General features: G+C 37.4%; 1 protein-coding gene across 2 annotated transcripts in view; it reads left to right on the top strand.

The window, feature by feature from the left end:
* VPS13B (vacuolar protein sorting 13 homolog B) overlaps positions 1-19,491 on the top strand; it is a 761,997-nt gene that overhangs the window by 17,122 nt on the left and 725,384 nt on the right. The window lies entirely within an intron of this gene.

Here is a 19,491-nt window from a genome sequence, read left to right as displayed (position 1 = left end):
TTCAACTTGAAGAGAGTAGCAGTAAATTTGTTTTTAAAGAACTTATTTATTCTGGTCTTTGGATCACCTAGAAAGTAAAAAATACAAAAAACTTAAAATCTTTGGCCTGATAAATGTAACCATTTTCAAGTCTATTTACAGAATACTTTCCAAAAGAAACTTAAAATCTTTTAATCTAAACCAAAACTTTAAAATATTAGTAAAAACTAGGGAAAAGGAACCAAGCTTTTTGTTAATGTATGTATGTGCTTTTAATCCCTGGTTAATGGTTGGAGTCACAGGACAGTCTTGCTGTCCTTTCTCCTTGTGTATTCTGGTGCTGTGGAGATCCGTTATTTGTTTAGGTAGTCTCCAAGAGAAAAATGAAGTTTTCTGTCTTGTCCTTGAAGCTTGAGCATTATGCTGGAGGATTTGTTGGTAAGGCTATGAACAATATTTATATGGCTTTAAAAAAAAAAAACAATTTAATTCTCTTAAATGAGGTGGGATTAATTTGAATGACTACGGTTTGAATGTGGTTACCCAATCCCCGCAAAGACCCATATGTTGAAATTCTGCTCGTCAAAGATGATGGTATTAGGAGGTAGGATCTTTGGGAGGTGCTTAAGTCATGAGCCCTCATGGATGGGGTTAGTGCCTTTATAAAAGAGGCTCCAGAGAGATCCCTGCTTCTTTTGCCATGTGAGGACACAATGAAAAGGTACCAGCTGTGAAAGGGAGAGGGCCCTCAAACCAGACCATATTGGCACCTTGATTTTAGATTTAGTAGCTCCCAGAACTATGAGAAATAAATTTGTGTTGCTCTTTTAAGCATTTTGTATAATGTATAAGTCCATTTAGCCCAAATGGACTAACACCACCACCTTTCAGAAGCTTAACAGGGTTCAGAAACACTGACTTAGACTGTGGAATTTATTGTTAATGATTTCCTTTACTTGCACTGCTCTAGGTTAATGATGGTGGTGGTGATAATATAGCCTAGATTCTGTCTGTAGCTTTCTTATATAAACAAATGAGCCCAAGAGAGTCCCGCATAAATTATGGGTGGTGTCTTTAAATTCACTAGGGAATCCCTTTTATGTTGGGAAGGAGTTGGATACTCTAGTACTCATTCCTGTGTAACAACTCAGAAAAGCTAAATAATTAAAAAAAATTTTTTTTAACATTTATTTATTCTTGAGAGACCTAGAGACAGAGTGTGAGCAGGGCAGATACAGAGAGAGAGGGAGACACAGCATTGGAAGCAAGCTCCAAGCTCTGAGCTGTCAGCACAGAGCCTGATGTGGGGCTCGAACTCCCGAATGCAAGATCATGACCTGAGAGCTGAAGTCGGCTGTATAACCAACTTAGCCATCCAGGCGCCCCTAAGTAATTGTTCATAAAATTCTAAATAACTTCATATCATTTTGATCTAGTTGAAGAATTCTATAGAGACTGTAGCTATATAATTTTTAGTCTTTGGCTATATTTGCTATTGACAAACTTCAGGCCTTGGGTTTGAGTTCTTGTTTCTGGTGTTAATGGAATGGTGAAAGAGGATTGAGAAGTGGGGCATCTTACCTTTTGTGTAAAGAAGGTGAATGAAGGATTTAGAAAAGGAAGCTTCAGAAATCCTGACAGTGATTCCTAAATAATCTGCCCTGGTAATGGGCCACATGAACGAGTGGAGAAATTATATAGTATCATAACCAAGTAACATGTAAAGGAGGGATAGTGGTGGTTATACATGCCCCTTCACATCTTCAGTTGAGAGAAGAATAAATCAAGTCACCATTTCTGTGAGATATACATAATAATATATGTATTGCTGAAGAAGTTTTAAATATGTGAATCTGATGCTGAATTTACTTGCACTTAATGAATATATATCAAATTCTAGTAAGTGAGGTACTCAGTTTAGTCAAGTACAGGAAGCATTAAGGTGGTTCCTGTTCTCTTTCTTCTTTATATCTTGAATCTTCTAAAATCAACTTAAAAAACAGCAGAGATATGTTCTAAGTCCTTTTTGAGATGTAGTAGAAAGATAGATACTTTTGAGTTTTGTTCTGGGTAGAATGCTTTATTTATGTATTTATGTATGTTTTGCTTATTGGTTGTGTTTTTTCATTTTTATTCCAGCTTTATTGAGATATAATTGACAAAATGCTTATATTTAAAGTGTACAATGTGATTATTCAAGTGTACCTTGTGAAAGGATTTACACCATAAAGTTAACACCTCCATTACCTCACAGTTAACCTTTTTTTTTTTTTTTTTTTTTACCTTTTTTCCTTTTTTTTTTTTGACGAGAATGCTTATGATCTCTTAGCAAATTTCAAGTATACAATCTACTAGTATTATTTATAGTCACCAAGTTGTACATTAGAATCTCAGATCTTGTTCAGCTTGGAACTGAGAGGTTGTACCCTTTAATAATGCCCATTTCACATGGGACCTGTCAAATGTTATTACTCTCTTGTTTCTATGATTCTATGAGTTTGATACTTTTTTTTTTTTTTTAAGATTACACATAAGTGGAATCCTAGTGATTGCACACTGTATTTGTTTTTGCTTGACTTCTTTCACTTTGCACAGTGCTCTCTGGTTTCATCTATGTTGTTGCAAATGGCAGGATTTCTTTATCTTTTCAGCTGAATAATATTCCTGTGTGTGTGTGTGTGTGTGTGTGTGCACGCGCGTGTTCGTGTGTTCGTCCCCACTCACCCATTGATGGACACTTAGGTTATTTCCATATCTTGGCTATTATGAGTAATGTTGCAGTGAACATTAGAGTACAGGTATCTCTTTGAAACAGTGATACTGTTTTCTTTTGATATATAAGCAGATGTGCGATTGCTGAATAATGTGGTTGTTCTATTTTTAAATTTTTGAGGGACTTCTATACTGTTTTCCATAATGACAATACCAATTTACATTACTACCAGCATTGTACACAGGTTCCCTTTTTTCAGTATTCATTCTCTCTTGTCTGATTGATAATAGTCATCCTAAGAGGTTTGACGTGATAACTTATTGTGGTTTTGATTTGCATTTTTCTGAATGGTTAGTAATGTTCTGTACGTTTTCAGGTACCTGTTGGACTTGTGTAACTTTCTCCTTTTAATATCTCTTTATTTTTGAGAGAGAGAGACAGACAGATAGGCAGACAGACACGGACCACAAGTGGGGAAGGGGCAGAGAGAGAGAGGGAGGCACAGAATCCCAAGCTGACTCCAGGTTCTGAGCCATCAGCACAGAGCCTGATGCAGGGCTCAAACCCATGAACTATGAGATCATGGCCAGCTGAAGTCAGACATTTAACTGACTTAGCCACCCGGGTACCCTGGACTTGTGTAGCTTCTTTAGAAAAAAGTTTATTCTGTTCCTGTACTCATTTTTAATTGGAGTTTTTTTGATAGTGTAGAAGTTGATTTTTCATAATTTTGATATTAATCCCTTATATGGCTTGCAAGTATATTCTCCCATACCATAGGTTGACTATTTATCTTGTTGATATTTCCTTGGCTGTGCAGAAGCTTTTTAATATGACATAGTCCCACTTGTGTGTGTGTGGTCTATTTGTTGTTGTTGTTGCTGTTGCTTTTATTGCCTGTACATTTGGTCTTGTATCCAAAAATCATTGCTGTGACCAATTTCAAGGAACCTTTTCCCTTATGTTATAACAGTTGTAAAGTTTCAAGTCTTCCACTTAAGTCTAGTCCATTTTGAATTAATTTGTGTGACTGGTGTAAGATAGGAGTCCATTTTCTTTCTTTTCTTTCTTTTCTTTCTTTTCTTTTCTTTTCTTTTCTTTTCTTTTCTTTTCTTTCTTTTCTTTCTTTTCTTTCGTTGTACATGGATATCCATATTTCCCAGCATGATTTGTTTAAGAGACCATTTTTTCTCCATTGTGTGTTCTTGGTGCCCTTGTTGAAGATGTTGAAGATTAATTGACCCTATATGTATGGGTTTCTTTCTGGGCTATCAATTCTGTTGCATTGATCTCTGTGTCTTTTTTTTTTTTTTTTTAATTTTTAAATTTATTTTTGAGAGAGAAAGAGCATGAGGAGGAGAGGAGTAGAGAGAGAGGGAGACTCAGAATCTGCAGCAGGCTCCAGGCTCTGAGCTTGTCAGCACAGAGCCTGATGTGGGGCTCGAACTCACAAACCGTGAGATCACGACTGGAGCTGAAGTCAAACAGTTAACCTACTGAGCCATCCAGGTGCCCCATGTGTTTTTGTCAGCACCTACTGTTTCGATTACTGTAGTTTGAAATGTATTTGAAATCAGGAAGTGTGACACCTCCATCTTTGTTCTTTTTTTTCTCAAGATTGCTTTGGCTATTTGAGATCTTTTTGTGGTTCCATATGAATTTTGGAATTGTTTTTCCTTTTTATGTGAAAAAATGCCACTGGAGTTTTATACGGATAGCACTGAATCTGTAGACCACATTAGGTGTTTTCTTGTTCTTGATGCTATTGTAAATGAGAATGCTTTTTAAATTTCACTGATAGTCATTAATAGCTTATAGAAACACAAGTCACTTTTGTATATACTTTGTATACTGTAACTTTACTGAATTTATTATAAGTCCTACTAGTTTTTTTGTAGGAGTCTTTAGAATCTGCTATATGTAAGACACTTTCATCTGCAAACAGATTATTTTACTTCTCCCTTTCCGATTTGGATGCCTGTTTTTTGGTTCTAATTTCCCACTTCTGGCTAGGACTTCAGAATTTTGTTGAGTGGTGGAGTGTACATCTTTGTCTTATTCCTGTTCTTATAGGAAAATGTTTTAGTTTTTCACCATGGAGTATGATATTAGTTGTCATGGTGTCATACATATATGACCTTTATTATGTTGAAGTACGTTCTTTCTATATTTAATTTGTTGAGAGTTTTTATCATGAAAGAATGTTGACTATGGCCAGATGCCTTTTCTGCATCTAATGAAATGATATGATTTTTATCCTTCACTTGTTAATTTGATGTGTTATATTTATTGATTCATGTATGTTGAACCATCCTGGCATCCCAGGGATAAATCCTGTGTGATCATGCTCTTATTTTTTAAATGTGTTGTTTAATTCAGTTTGCTAATATCTTGTTGAGAATTTTTTTAATGTTTATTCATTTTATGAGAGAGAGAGATATAGACAGACAGACTGAGCGCAGGTGGGGGAGGGGCAGAGAGAGAGAGGGAGACATAGAATCTGAAACAGGCTCCAGGCTCTGAGGTGCCAGCACAGAACCCAAAGTGGGGCTTGAACCCGTGAACTATGAGATCATGACCTGAGCCGAAGTCAGATGCTTAACCAACTGAGCCACCCAGGTGCCCCTCTTGTTGAGATTTTTTACATCTTTCTTCATCAGAGATATTTGCCAGTAATTTTCTTACAGTGTTATTGTCTGGGTTTGATATTAACGTAATGCTGGACTCCTAAAATAAGTTTGGAAGTATTCTATCCTATTCAAATTTTTGGAAGAGTTAGAGAACGATTGGCATTAATTCTTCTTTATATATTTGGTATAATTCACCAGTCTAGTATCTTTCTTGGGCTTTTCTTTGTTTTATTTTTGTAAAGTTTTTATTTTTTTATTTTAATTACAGTAGGTGCACTCATTAATCCCCATCACCTATTTAATCCATTTTCCCATCCATCTCCCCTCTGGTAACCATCAGTTCTCTTCAGTTAAGAGTCTATTTCCTGGTTTATCTTTCTTTTTTTTATTCCTGTATGCTGCTTTTGTTTCTTAAACTCCACATGTGAGTGAAATTCTTTGTCTTTCACTTAGCCATTGTATTTCTAGCTCCACCCATATTGTTGCAAATGGCAAGATTTCATTCTTCTTTATAGCTGAATAATATTCCATTGTGTAAGTATATTTCTACATCTTTATTCATCTGTTGATGGACACTTAGGCTGTTTCTATAATTTGATTATAGATAATGCTGCTATAAATATTGAGGTGCATACCTCTTTTCATTAGTGTTTTTGTATTCTTTAGGTAAATACCTCGTACTGCAGTTGCTAGATCATATGGTAGTTCTATTTTTAACTATTTGAGAAATCTCCATACAGTTGTCAAGAGTGGCTGCATCAGTTTGCATTCCTACCAACAGTGCAAGAGTGTTGCTTTTTCTCCACATTTCTCACCAGTGCCTGTGTGTGTTGTGCTGTTGATTATAGCCATTCTGACAGGTGTGAGGTAATATTTAGATGATCTGTCCATTGGTGTAAGTGGGGGTGTTAAAGTTCCATACTATTAGTTCCTTTATGTTTGTTATTGTTTTATATACTTATTGATTAGTTCCTTTATGTTTGTTATTGTTTTATATATATTTATATACTTATATTCTTCCATAATGGGGTCAAAAATATTTACAATTGTTAGATCTTCTTGTTGTATTGTGCCTTTTGTTATTATATAATTTCTCTTCTGTCTTTTGTTAACAGTTTTAAAGTGTTTTTAGTATGAAATAAGTATTGCTACTTTAGCTTTTTTTGGACGTACATTTGCATCATAAATATTTCTCCGTCTCCTCACTTGAATCTTCAGGTGCCTTTAGGTCTAAAACGAGTCCCTTGTAGGAACCCTATGGATAGATGAGTCTTGGCTTCTATCCATTCTGTCACCCTGGGTCTTTTGGAGTGTTTAGTCCATTTACAGTTAATTATTGATACCTGTTTATTGCTATTTTACTACTTGTTTTGTGGCTCTTAAGATTTTCTTTGATCCTTTCTTGTCTTTATTTCATGGTTTCTGGTTATTATTATTATTTAGTGCATATTTTGCTTTATTCTTTGCATATTTATTAGTACTTAATTTGTGGTTGTCATTAGGTTTGTCTATAACATCTTCTGCATATAGCAGTCTATATTAAGTTAATAGTTGTTGAAGTTTGAGCCCATTATTTACTCCTCACCATTTTTTAATGTATATGTTGTCATATTTTACATCCTTTTATTTAGTGAGTTTCTGGACTGATTTTTTTTCCACAGAAATATTCATTTTTACTGCTTTTGTGTTTTCTACCTTCATACTGTCATTTTTGGCCTTTCCATTCAAGAGTTCCCCTTTAATGTTTCTTGTAGGACTGGTTTAATTGTCATGAACTCCTTTAGTTTTTTGTCTCAGAAACTCTTCATTTCCTTGTATTCTGAATGAGAGTCTTTTTATAGAGTATTCTTGGCTGCACGTTTTTGCCAGTCAGCATTTTGAATTTATTTGCCATTCTTTTCTGCCATGGAAAGTTTTTGCTGAAAAAACCAGAGATAGTGTTTTGGGGTTTCCTTTGTATGTGACTGTGTCTTCTTTTGTCTTGCTAGTTTCTTATTTTCATAAGTATTTTATTGCTATTCTTTTAGTTTTTTTTTTAAGTTGTATTTATTTATTTTGAGAGAGACAGAGACAGTGTGAGTAAAAGAGGGGCAGAGAGAGAGGTAGCAGAACTCCAAGCAGGCTCCTCCCTGTCAGCAAGGAGCCCAATGCGGGGCTCGAACCCACGAAACCATAAAATCATGATCTGAGCTGAAACCAACAGTAGGACACTTAGCCAACTGAGCAACCCAGGTGCCCCTACAGTTTCCGTTTTTATTTAAGTAAGCTGTAGACCCAGCATGGGGCTTGAAGTCAGGACAACTCCAAGGTCAAGAATTGCATGCTGTGCCAATAGAGCCAGCCAGGTGCCCCTTTTCTTGGTCCTTTTAATATTTCTTTATTACTATATTTTGCCATCTTAATTATAATATGTCTTGGTTTAGATCTGGTTTTGTTGATTTTGTTGGCTGTTCTCTGTGCCTCCTTGATCTAGACCTCTATTTGCTTCCCTAGATTAGGGAAGAATTCCGGTATTTCATCAAATAAATTCTCTGCCCTCTTTTGTCTCTCTTCTTTTGGTAGAGTTCCTAAGCCAATTCTCATTTTACGTAGTTACTTTTTCTGTCATGTTCACCTTGATCACTTCTGTTACTTTGTCTTCTGTGTCATTAATTCATTCCTTTGCTTCTTCCACCCTGCTGTTCATTACATCAAGTATTTCTCGTTTTGCTTATTGTACCCTTTGTTATTCCATAGATCTGTGGGTTTTTTATTTTTTTATTTATTTTTTTAATTTCTAGGAGAGAGAGAGACAGCATGAACAGGGGAGGGTCAGAGAGAGAGGGAGTCACAGACTGAAACAGGTTCCAGGCTCTGAGCTGGCAGTCAGCACAGAGCCCGACGCGGGGCTTGAACCCACAAACCGCGAGATCATGACCTAAGCGAAAGTCGGATGCTCAACCGACTAAGCCACCCAGGCGCCCCCCCATATATCTGTGTTAATGGTCTTACCAGTTCACTTATTCTCCCCTCTACTTCTTCCATCCTTGCTGTCACTGCATCTGGCTTATTTTTCATCTCATTTACAGCATTTGTTAATTCATTGTGACTATTTCTTAGGTCCTTGATCTCTGTAGCAATAGATTCTCTGTTGTCTTTTAAGCTTTTTTCAAGCCCAGCTATTAGTTTCATGACTGTTATTCTAAATGCATGTTCAGATATATTGTTTACATCCCTTGAACAATTTTCTGGCTGTCATTTCTTCCTGGAATTTCTTTTGAGAATTCTTCTATTTCATCATTTTGGCTAATTTTCTTATTTTTTAAAATGTTTTAATAGCTTGTTATGTGCCCCACACCTGTGAGTACTTCTGTATTAAAAAGGGGTCATACACTGTCCAGGGCCTGGCATTTCAGGAAACGTTTTTGCATTGTGTTGCATTCATTCTGGTGTTGGTCTCTGGTTGCTTTATCTCCCTACTTGTAGTGGTTGTTGATGTGGACCTTCCACTGTGCATGTTTGTTCATTAAAGTAACTCTGAACCACGAGATCATGACCTGAGCCGAAGTGTGACGCTCAACTGACGGAGCCACCTAAGTGCCCTAACGTTGAAGTTAACTCTGGAAAAACTGGAATAGGGTGGGGGTGGAGGAAGCCTATCCCATACAAAGAAAGAAATGACAGGCGGGGAAAAAAAAAAAAAAAGACTAGGGAGAGAATCAAACTATAAGGCTCAATCCAGAGAGAGGAAAATAAAGAAGAGGGAGATAATAGAAAAGGTGTAAAAAGAATAGAGTCATACTGTCTGATTAAATAAACAGAACAGAGAAAGAAGAAAAATATACATGTGTATAATAAGAATTGACCAAAAATGAAATCAGAAAATGGAGCAACACAAGACAGTTGTCTGTGAGTGCCTTGGAACTGGTGACTGTGTTGGTCTGGAGGAGAGGCCTTGTGGTTTGGTCAGTGTCAGTCTCTGGTACATAAGTAAGCTAATAGGCACAGAGAAGTGAGGTTTGGTGTAAGCCGGGTCCTGCTTTCACTGGGGATTGCTGACCTGTTCCCTGAAGCCCCGCTGTGTTGGTAATGGGGAGAAAAATGGTAACACCCTAATCTCTCCTCCCTGACTGGGTGTCTCAAGCCATGGTGTTCAGGCAGTTTTCACAGAGCAGCGCAAGTGGGCCTGCCTGTCCTGGTCCACAGTCTCCCATGTCTCCTAGGCATTCAGCTGGGACTCAAAACCCGATGTTTAAAGGATCCCTCTCTGACTGGACCTGGTTCTGGTGTGGTGCCACTCCACCCAGTTGACAAAGGTCCTCTGGCTGGTACCTGCAGGATCTTTTGTCCTTAGAGGGCAGTATACCCTCTTCCCATAGTACTCAAGGGAGGGGACTGCTGTCTCCCAGTGCACCCCCAGATTGCTCCCCTCCCTGCCAGGTGCATGCACACGGCTGCGTGTGCAGTCTCAAGAAGGTGGGGCAATCCTGGGAAAGCTCTGATACTGACTCCTAAGGCTGTTTGGAAGGTAGAAACTGGCTCTCTGGATTTTTTTTGCTCCCTATTCGTGGTCTGGAGAAGTTTTTCTCTTGTCCGAATACAATCTGACACTTCCATAGCCTCTCTCTTCCCTTGCTTTTGTCTCTCCACCAAAGGGATTCCCCCTCTCCTTGCCTAGGCTGCCCGTTTTTATCTCTCCCAATTTGCAAACATGCAGCTCTGTCCTGTCAAGCTGTCTCTGTACACCCGGGGAGATGTTTCTGTCACTTGGTAGCCTGGATTTCTCGAATTCCAAGTGTTCTGACCTCAATACTGCTGTGTTTGAGGGACAAGGGAAATTCTGGTTCCCCTACTTCTCTGCCATCTTGACTCTCCCTCCCCTTTTCATGACCTTTTAGAACACACCTATCCCTTCCTATATGTTATAATGAACTAGTTCTGTAAAGATGATCATCTTTGGATAGACTCTTTCAGCGGACCAAAAGGTAAGGATTCTCAAGGATGCCATGGTGTATGCTAACAGTCTTCAACTCTCTGATACCAGATACTGAGTAGGAGAGACTGCTGTCCCTGCCTGTGGATCCAGGATGGGATTATGACCAACCTTCAGAGAGATGGGAATGGGATCACCGTCTCATCTGTGTTAAGTCAGGGTGAAAAACCAGTGGACAGAAACCCACCAGCTACTCTAAGGTGGCTGTAGTCAGCCCGGAGCCAAATAAGAACCGTACTGCCTTTCTTGAAAGACTCCGTGAGGCTGTGACTAAATATACTAACCTTATCTCAGTCTTTTGAGAGAATGGTCATTCTAAAAGACCAATTCTTCTCTTACTCTGCTCCAGATATCAGGTAGAAGCTGCAGAAACTGGTAAGAGAACCCAGCCACCAGAGTTAAAGAACTTCTTTCAGCAGCATTTAATGTCTTTTATAACAGGGACCAAGAAGAAGAAGCCAAGGCTTGGGAGAAGGAGAAAAGGAAAGATGGCAGGCAGGCCCAATTGCTAGTGGCCCTATAGGACCAAGCCTACTTCACAAATGCCCAACTGTGTCCTGAAAAAGGGATCAGGAAAATGCCTGATCTTCAGGAGGACTGGACATGAAAATATCCTAGTAAGGATACTTACCCCTCCCCTCTACCCCTAATGTCCTAAATGTCAGCAGACAGGACACTGAGTGGCTAACTGCCCTTGAGGTGAAATGACACCTGGTTCAGAAACTGCTGCCCCACTGATGGTGATGGACTGAAGGGGCCCTCCACTCCCTTTGGCCCCACTGCAATAAGTAACCATCCATGGACTGGAGTCATTAGTAAAGAAAGATGTGGCAGATTAGAGGCACTAAAACTCTAACTGGTACTACACCTGTCTCTACTCAGGATACCTTCATCTGCGTAGGATGAAGGTGTGAATGGAGATCACAGCCGGAAATTCTTTCTACCTGACAGCAAGAATAGTGGACCCATACTCTCTGATGCCCTCCTTCAGCTTGAAGCAGCCAGAGCTGCCCCCTTTCCCAGTGATTTGGGTCCTTGTTTCTTGAGCCGGGGTTGGGGAGTGGGGAGAGAGGGGGACATGTTAGGTAGAAGCTAGATACTGGCAGTGGAAGGAATGCCCTGAGGCAGAGTCCTGAATCCTTAAAGGGGAATGATAGAGACAAGAGCTAGAGGCAAAGATGGTGATAAATAGGTTACACATCAGAAGCCCAGGGGCACAATAGCCTGACCTTGCGACTTCCAAGACCTTGGGGCCCACAGACTAAGAGCCACAGTGCAGAGTCTGCACTCTCCTCTTCCATCTCTGTCCCTGGGTAACCCCTAGATGCATTATAATGCATTTGCATTGCGGTTAACCCCCCACCCTTGCCCCCAACCTGCCATGGAGAATGGATGCCATGATAGTCCTGATAGAAACTTCATAGGGTCAAAAACTCCCCCTTCCCAACCTGTGGAAGGAGTCCCCCCAAATGATTGTAAGCTGATTGCATTAGACCCCACCCCACTGTGTGTTACAGTTCCTTTCAGCAATGAGAGAGCCAGTGATCTCCAATCTCAAAAACCAGCTAGGGGCCAGTTCCGCCTTGTAGAACCTGCCTGCCCTCACACCTTGGGAGTGTACTTTTGCTTTAATAAACTGCTTTGTGTTTGCTTAAAAAAATTGCATATACCAATTTAGATCCTAGAATCTTTTATTATGTCATGTATAAGCTTAAAATGTATGCCATAAGAAAACTGAACTTGGCATAAAGTGAATTTTTGGTTAAATAAAAAGGTTATTTAAAAAAATTTTAAACGTTTTATTTCTGAGAGCGAGAGCGAGAGAGAGAGAGAGAGAGACAGCATGAGCAGGGGAGGGTCAGAGAGAGAGGGAGATACAGAATCTAAAACAGGCTCCAGGCTCTCAGCTGGCAGCACAGATGAAAAACACAGCCCCAAATGAAAATTTTTTATATCACTTAATGAGGAAGTTTTAATTGTTTGCCATGCTCGATGTTTTTGAGGGATCCTGTTGTGTGTGTTTTATCCTTGGGAAGTTTTTCTCTTTATTTTTTTTTTCTTTGAGCTGAAAATGCTAGTTTTATTCTCCTAGCTCTTCTGTATCTTAGGAAGAAGAAAAGTCCTATTTGGATTCAAACAATGCTGAAGTCTTGTTTTTGTGAAGGACTTTCTAAGAATGTTATGAAATGAATATATGGGGTTGTAATAGAAGTGCCACTACAACCTTAATTATAATGTTCAGTGTTGTGGACACTATAATTTATATGTCTAAATGCTATAAACAGAAAACAATGCTTGTTTGGTACTTTCCAGCTTGCTGATGATTCCTTGTCCTTTTTTCCCTTTTATCCTTAAGCCATCTCAGTGTATTGTTTGGAATTAACAACATGAAACACAGACTGCAGCTTCTAGGTTTTTACTCCTGTTTGGCTCACAAGCTAGTCTATAGGTTCCCTTTCAATTCATAAAATGCAACAGTTCTCTGATTTTCCTTCTGATGATTAGATACTGCTAATTTTCTTTTTTCTTGAACTTTTGTCATGTTTTTTGTTTTTGTTAAACTTGGGATATTTAGTACTTAGAAACTAAGTCTATATCTGAAATGAGTTTGCACTAGACAGATTATAGTTGGATTTACTAGTCTGACAATTTCTGCCTGTTCGTTGGAGTGTTTTAGATTTACATCTTACGTAGTTTTTAATAAGATTGGTCTCATGTCTTTTTATTTTCCATTTGTTTCATCTAATTCTTTTTTTGCCCCCCTGCCTTTTTTGGATTAGCTGAGTATATTTGAGCATTACATTTTATCTTTGTTTGTGGTTTATTTGCTGTATCTTCATTTTTTAGTGGCTGTTACAGGGTTAACAATATGCATATTTAATTTATCTGCTTTAAAACAATATGCCACTTCATGAATAATGTAAATATTGTGTTTTACTTTAGTATGTCTATAGCGGTATGCTTCTCTTTATCCCTTGCATCGTTTGTGCTAATGTTGTTATGACTCTTCAATATATATATACATATTATAAATCAGTGATATGCTGTTAATTATTATGATTGCTTTCATAAAGTGTTTTAAGAAATTAAAAAACAAGAAAAAGTGTCTGTTGTATTTAACCATCTGGCATTCTTCATTTCATTACATAGATCAAAGTTTTCATGTAGCAGTATTTTACTTAAGTTTGAAAAACTTCCTTGAATATTTTTGTAGTCCATTTCATCTTGATGCAGATTCTTTCAGTTTTTGCTTGTTTGAGAAAGTCTTTGCTTTCTTTGCTTAACAATTCTGATTTCTAGATTTAACCTTTGGGTTAACTCCTGCTTGCCTGCTTATAACTGGAGCCTTTCTAATAGCAGCTCTATCTACTTGCTGTTCAAAAGAGAATAGCAAGAGTTGGAATGAGAGAAACATGGCCAACTGTAAGAAGATGAAAGGATTTTAGTGAGAGTAACAGAAATAGCTTAAAGTAGTTCCTTCCTTTTTTGCACTCTGAAGACTTTAACAAAAATTCTCTAATATTTGTCAAAAATTTTCACTTTTGATAAGCTATTTATCCACATGAACTTTGTTTCTCCTTTGTTAAATGAAAATGACAGTATCTTAGAAGATTTTTGTAATGATTATGAACAATAAATATAAAGGTTCTTGCATTGTTTGTACCCATAATAGTTATTCAGAATATTATTTTACAGTGTAAGACTTATCTGTTTGCTTTTAAAAATATTTCTTTATAAATAATGTTCTGAAGTTGAGGACTCTTTCTTTTCCTACTTACCAACTTTTACCTCCTGTACTGCAGTGTGCTGAGAATTCTGAATAGGATCCTGTACCACCTCCATTCTACTTCACTATCTTCAGGCTCTTTTTTTAGGTCTAGACTTAATGGAGCCTTTCTCTGTCTTAATTTACTCAGCAACTATTTACTGTTTCTTAAAATATTTTTTATTTTTTTTAAACAATTTTTAATAGTTTTTATTTAATTTTTAAACAGAGACAGAGCATTAGTGGGGGGCAAAGAGCGAGGGAGGCACAGAATCTGAAACAGGCTCCAGGCTCTGAGCTGCCTGCATAGAACCCGATGCGGGGCTCAAACCCATGAACTGCGAGATTTAGTAGTACTATTGAGAAGGTACTCGTGGTACTATTGGGAAAATTCTGTGCTTCCTGAAAATTTATCTGAAATGCATTTTTTCCATATTAGAATATCAGAATATTCTGGGAGTTTCTCCTTTTTTGGAATTTTATATGATTAGAAGATGTTTCCAGTCCCCCGCCCCCCCCAGCTTATGTATCTTTTTCCCAGGTTACTTTTTACATCGGATTTGTTGGCAAAATTTTAACTTTTACATTTGCATATGTTTGGAATATGCTATTTTGATGATAATACTGTAGTTATGAATGCTATTTCCTTGCAGAAATGTTTTTTTTTTTTTTTTTTTTTTCCCTTTTGGTCTCCTAGAATCTTCAGCCCCTTTTCTTACTGCCACTTGGCTTTCCATTCTCTTTTCTCAAATATTTTACTCCTGCATCGGAAATTGGCCAAAGGGATAACAGTAGAAATGCCTTGTCTTGGCAGTACTTTTGACAGGCAAAAATTTTGTGTTTTTTCTTCCCTAGCTGTTTTATAGATTCCCTCGAAATTTATATTTATTTTGTGGTCTGAGATTTTGGCCTTACATGATGAAAACACTGTGTTTTAATGCAATTTCAGGTTGAATAAATGTTTATCTTGTACATTTTTATTAAGACAAACGTTTTAAAGCAGAGGTCATCAAACTATGGCCCTTGGGCCTACCACCTGTTTTAGTAAATAAAGGTTTTTTGAAACACAGTCTTATTTGTTTACATATTGTCTGTGGCTGTTTTCATTTTCCAACAGGAAGTGGTGGAGTTTAGTTGCAACAGACTGTTTAGATTGCAAGCCTAAGGACAGGTTTTTCAAACCTCAGGTCCTTTGTGACATTTTTTTTGACCAACGCTCACTGTGATCAATCCCTTCTCCTAATGTATGTGCTGTTAGTTGGCTTTTTCTCATCGGGAGAAAGAGCAACTGTGGATAGGATTATGCGATTTGATTGTGTGATTTTTGAACCATTTATGTAATCTCTTTATGTCTTGAAGTGTCCTCGTCTTTAAATGGGAGTACTTTTAGGGTGCCTGGGTGGCTCAGTTTGTTAAGCGTCCAACTTTGGCTCAGGTCATGATCTCACAGTCGTGAGTTTTAGTCCTGCATCACTCTGTGCTGAGAACTCAGCACACATTCTGTGTGTCTCTCTTCTGCCCCTCCGCAACATGTGTTCTCTCACTGTCTCAAGAATAAATATGTAAACGTGAAAAAATATTAAATGGGAATACTTTTGCATGGGAAACAGTGTCTAATTCATAGTGTTGTTAAGAGGATAAAGAGTATAATGGCGTTAGCAGTAGGTGACACATTAGAAGTATCATAAATTAAAAAGTTTCCATTTGTCTCTTTTTCCTCCCTTTGCCTTTCTTCTCTTTCTCCCTGCTTTGTGGTCTTTGTTTCAAGTTCAGGAAATAGCTTATAGGAGGAGTTTTTCAGATGGACAGATTTGGGTGTTTATCCAGCTCAGTCACTTCCTATCTTTTTGACCTTGGGACCTCTTAAGATCTAATTTCATTCTTTAAATACTTAAGGCCTGGCCTGGTACATAGAAGTGTTCAGTAAAGGTCATTATTGTTTTTTTGTGACAAATGATTGCTGACTAACCTATATTGCTTTTAATTTTTTTTATGCATATAAGGATTGTTCCTCAAGTAGATAAGTAAAGTACCTGGATAAGAGTACCATCTATTTATACTATGTGTATTCTCTGAGTGGCTAACACATACATACACATGGCTCAGTTCTTTCTTGCTGAAGGAAGTGTTTTCTAAGAAAACAAATTACAGTTTAATTAATCTATTCAAGTACCCGATCTCCCCCAGCCCGCTAGCAAATTCTGGTAAAAATTAGACAGTAGAATGTGCTTTATGCCAGAATGCCTCCATATATACTTCAGTTCTTTCTTCCATTAATTTCTACCTGTTTCACCTCTCAAATATGAGTAGGTCTAACCACTTCAGTTCTGTGGTCTAAAAAGAGAAGAGGTGGAGAGGTTGGCAGTATGATTTGTGCCTAGTGATATGAGGGAAGGGGATGTCATAGGCAATAATATACAACAGATTTTCCTTAAATATGTTGCTGTTAACCAGTACAGTTTGTCTTCTGGTTGGGGCAGTATTCTGGGTCAGGTGGCTCCGTGTGCTTGAAAAGAAGGCAGGAGAGAGATGGCTAATCTGGGGTTAATGGCTCTGGTCCTGTGACTTGAGTAGTTTGGATCTCAGAGATAGAAGGCTCCACCACACAGGTCTTTACAGTTAGTATGTGATGTCTTTCATTATTAAAATGTGGCCTGATGCATGTTCGGCTTTGGCTTGTCAGATTAGCTGATCCTTCTTTTGGGGAGATCAAATAAAATAACGTGAGGGGGCATCCACACTCCTCTTGCCCAGCCTAACTCTGTCTTCTCACCCTTGATGGGAGAGAAGATGTAAGCAGCCTCTTCTGTGGGCTAAAGTTGATGTGTGAAGAGATTGGGGCATACACATTCTTTCTTTTAAATGTGCTAGGCCTTTTTAGTGACTAAAATTAGGTTGATTAATATTGCTGTCAGGGTAGAGGTGAGCCAGAGATTTTAATTTTTACCACGAAGGTGAGTGAATGTAGTTTTCCTGGGCTTGCCCTTGTGTCCTCCAAATATACCCCTTCTTTGGTGACTTTATTTGACTCTCTGAATTTCTGGAATTCAGGGTTTCTCTTAGACATTCTTTATTACACCTGACAGTTGCTGTTGTACTTGCTACTGCAGAGGGTAAAGGTGCATGTCACTACGAACTCTGTATCAGTTCATTTGCAAGGCCCTTCACTGTATTTCAGACTTTTTTGGTGGCCAGAGCATCCAGGTAAACCTTCATTCTTTTCTGCTTTTCTGCATGCCGTGAGGCTGAAGAGCGTAAAGCACATCATTTCTTGATTCTACCTTTCAATTTTTTCCCTTCAATGCTTTTCTTGCATTTGGATCTTTGTCTATTTTTCTTTCATTAAAAAAATTTTTTTTAATGTTTATATTTGAGAGATAGAGTGTGAGCAGGGGAGGGGCTGAGAGAGAGAGAGAGGGAGACAGAGAATCCAAAGCAGGCTCCAGGCTCTGAGCTGTCAGCACAGAGCCTGACATGGGGCTCGAACCCATGAACCATGAGATCATGACCTGAGCTGAAGTCAGATGCTCAACCGCCTGAGCTACCAATGTGCCCCTCTCTTTGTTTTTAAAAGAGGCGTTAAAATAATTAAGCCACCTGTTTTAAGTTGTATCCTCAGTCTTACTCATACCGTTCTGAATCTGGGAGTTGATGGGTTTTGAGTTTTAATTGACTTGCCCTTATGAGGGCTAAGGGGAAAAGTATGCAACCTGATCCTGTCATCTGTCAGTATGAAAGTAATGGATGTATTTACATACATACAGTGTTCACCACATTTTTCCCTCCGTTAGGAGCTTTTGTAAGGAAATGACATTCTTACTTGTTTCATGGGGAGCAAAGGGCAGTATTTTCAGAAATAGCTATGTGGTCCCCAAGAGAAAACATTCTTTTGCCATGAAATATACTTACCAGACATTTTGTGAAAATTGCAACCTAAATAAGAAATAACTATAAAGTGTTTGGGGTTAAAAATTACCTCAAAACATTTTAGTTTGTATTTTTGAGAACAAGGTTTCTTTTATTAGAAGTTAGAGACTTTCAGTGAAGTAAAATGTGTTCAAAATGATGCATGCTGTTTAGAAGCAGATAGTCAGCTCATAATGATGGAAGTAATTCCAGTTTTAATAGTAAATATTATAATTTTTGTTTTGCTTTATTTTTAATTTAGCTGAGGTAGGATTTGAATGGAAGCTGATTTGTAATTGATGCAATTAAGATGTAATTGAAATGAAAACTAGTTGAAATTATGAAAAGGATTATTTTCTAATTATATATGCAACCCTAATTTCCTAACTATAATTAAGAAAGAAGTATTTTCATTTGCACATTTGGTAGTGTTTGTTTTATAGTATATTTTCCTGTAAGTGCCATGATTAATGGTCATTTTTAAAGTGCACTAAAATTTCAGGATTACTATAAATTTTGTTTAAGCAAATTATTTAGTTTTTCTTTTGAATAATAAAAATGTGTAATTCATAGGGAAGCTTTATTCACTGTGTTATTTTTAAAACTGAAATCTTATATTTAGTCTCTGCACTTTACCCTTTTTTGCTGCTAATCACTTTTAAAAAATAAAAACTTGTTCTTTCTTTTGCTTTAAGATGTTTGTCATCTCATGTATGCCCGATTTATTGGACTGCAGTAGTTTTAGTGCATTTTGGCTGGAATGTTTATTATGACATCACTGTAATCTATATACAGTATGTGATTTCAGATGGTTTCAGTGTTAAATATTTTCATAATTATGCTAGTTTTGGCAGTTCACTTGGAACTTTTTCACATTTCTTTAATGAACATGTTTTACTTCTGGGCTTTTGAGACAACCATATGTTTCAAAAATTAATAGTGTGTTTTAATGTTAACGTTGTGCAGAAGTGTATGACTACAGACATTTTTAAGGATGTAAGCTGAACTAAAAGTAATTACAGTAAGGTTTTATTCACAGTAGTAGTCCTTTAGTATTTAGAGACTATAACATCCCCCAAAATAACAGAAGATGTCATTATAAAGATTGAATAGTGAAGTTGTTTTGTGGAATGAAACACTGTGAAGTTTGTTTTGCATTAACTTAAAATGACATAAGTTCATGTGAAAATTTTTTTTATGATAGCAAATCTTTTACTTTCTGCTTGTCTTGAAGTTTCAAATAAATTTTTTCTTTCACTAATATGTCACTAGCCTCTGAAGCCTTGTTGCCTTATAAAAGATTCATCTTATATGATTGTTCTCTTAGGGTGGCATTGAATAAAACTTTTGTTGTCTAATGGTCTTATCATTGTTCTTATTTTCTTCTAGTATCCTATTAGATTGGTAAATTTAGTAGTTTTCCATCTTTTTGTTCTTGAATTTTCTCTTCAAATATGTGAAATAGAAAAACAATTCCTTACCATTCTTGTATTATAAAATAGTTTTGTTTTTGATTAGTGAATTG

This window comes from Crocuta crocuta, unplaced genomic scaffold, assembly GCF_008692635.1.
Source record: "Crocuta crocuta isolate KB4526 unplaced genomic scaffold, BGI_CrCroc_1.0 scaffold39, whole genome shotgun sequence".
In the NCBI taxonomy this organism is placed as follows: domain Eukaryota; kingdom Metazoa; phylum Chordata; class Mammalia; order Carnivora; family Hyaenidae; genus Crocuta; species Crocuta crocuta.
This window is presented reverse-complemented; position numbering and strand designations above follow the sequence as displayed.